The sequence below is a fragment of the Anomalospiza imberbis genome, unplaced genomic scaffold (genome assembly GCF_031753505.1).
Source record: "Anomalospiza imberbis isolate Cuckoo-Finch-1a 21T00152 unplaced genomic scaffold, ASM3175350v1 scaffold_176, whole genome shotgun sequence".
In the NCBI taxonomy this organism is placed as follows: domain Eukaryota; kingdom Metazoa; phylum Chordata; class Aves; order Passeriformes; family Viduidae; genus Anomalospiza; species Anomalospiza imberbis.
In genome coordinates this window covers 62425-64042 of record NW_027099810.1, presented here as the reverse complement: position 1 = coordinate 64042, position 1618 = coordinate 62425, and the positions used below count along the sequence as shown (strand labels likewise).

Genomic DNA, 1618 nt, shown 5'->3' with positions numbered 1-1618 from the left:
CCACCTGGTCACCGGCAGCTGAAGATGATGGACTTTGATTCTGGCGCCTTCTCCAAAGCCAGGCTCCACAGGGAATTTGCAGGTGAGTCCACACGCAGGGGGATGCTCCCAGATTTGGGCATTGCACAGCCTGGCCGGGAACCAAAGGTTCCCCCTTTGCTGGGGCAGATGCAGCTGATCCTTCAGTCGGCTGCCAGGCTGCTTTTGGCAGGGCTGGGGGGATGGGCTGGGGTGCTGATGAAATGGGAGTGGGCTCCTGGCCCTGCCAACAGCCCCAGCACCCACCGTGCCCCGGGCTGGGGCTGGGGCAGCCAGCCCGACACAAAGAAACCCCCATGGTGGGAGCAGAGGTGGGACTCCAGAACCTGTGCAGGGGCTGCTTTGCTTTGCAGGCAAGGAAGGGCTTGGGCTGCTCCACTGCCCCTGTTTGCTTTGGGATCACCGTTATTTTGGGGGGCAGTGCAGGGGGAAGGGAGACAGCCTGGGCTTCCCTCACCTGTGGGTGGGTTTTTCCCTGGCATGCAGGGGTTGGGCCTTCCTTAAGCCCCTGACAGAGATAAGATTTTTGACCTTTTTTCTTGTTCCCCTTTTTGTCTGTAATCTATTTTCAATAATTTGTTGTGTGTTTTTCTAGAGGAAGCGTTCCAGGTGGGGTCCAGTCTGGATGGGGAAGTGCTTGGGAGCAGCTGTTGCGTGGATGGGCCGTACCCTTGGAGAAGGCTGAGGACATCGTTTGGGACCAGCTTTTCTTCCAGCGAGGGATGGCGTGAGGTGGGTCCGGTCTGCTTGGCATGGTGGGATCAGAGCTTTGGGGAGATGGCAGCGAGCACAGGAGCATCCTGCTCTGGGCAGCTGCTGAGGGCTGGATGTCCCGTGGCTGGCTGCAGGCTGGGCACATGTCCTGCCCTCCTGCTCTGCTCCCACAGGCAGCAGGGATGGGCAGCTCTGGGCACAGCTCTGGGCACGGCCAGCATGGCCTGGGCACCGCGGGCGGCTGGGACAAGGGGACAGGAGCCTTCAGCTGACGGGCGCTTTCTGGTTTCTCTCCTTGCAGCCAGGCTCTGCGGGTGCTGAGGCTGCTCTGGGCTCTGCCAGGGCTCTGCTGGAGCTCAGCACCGGGCCGCAATCAGCCAAAGAAGAAATGGGGTGACCTGCAGCACAGACCTGCTTGAGCATTTCAGCAACACAGCTCAAGTTTGCAGAGTGTACACCTCCAAGGGCAAACATGACACCACCCAAAAATTAAACTTGTTCAATAGCTTCTGAAATGAAATCAATCTGGGATGACCCCAAATGACATTTTGCAGCTTGCTCAAGCTGTAGCTCAGCCCTTCTCTGAACTGTTCTCTCCCCCACCTGCCTTTTACTTCCCAACTGCTCCCTCTTGTCCCCCAGTGAGTTCCCAGCCCATGGCAGTCTCCATCACACTGTTGCCTTCCTTGGTGCCCCTCACCATGAGGAAGGCCGAGCCCCAGGCTTAGGGACTCATCCTGTCACTGGCTGAGGAGCAGCAATGTCTCAGAGCTCCAGTGGGATTTTAGTGTCATTCAGAGCTGCTTTCCAGCCCTCAGCTGTCCTCACTGCTGAGTTCCCACTCCCTTTTCCTCGTCCTTGCAGC

General features: G+C 58.4%; 1 long non-coding RNA gene across 1 annotated transcript; it reads left to right on the top strand.

Moving 5' to 3' along the window:
* The first annotated feature begins 278 nt into the window (after positions 1-278).
* Positions 279-1277, top strand: LOC137466331 (uncharacterized). The gene is made up of 2 exons (XR_010995124.1): positions 279-771; positions 1055-1277. It is a non-coding gene; the product is annotated as an uncharacterized lncRNA (long non-coding RNA).
* Positions 1278-1618: the final 341 nt, after the last annotated feature.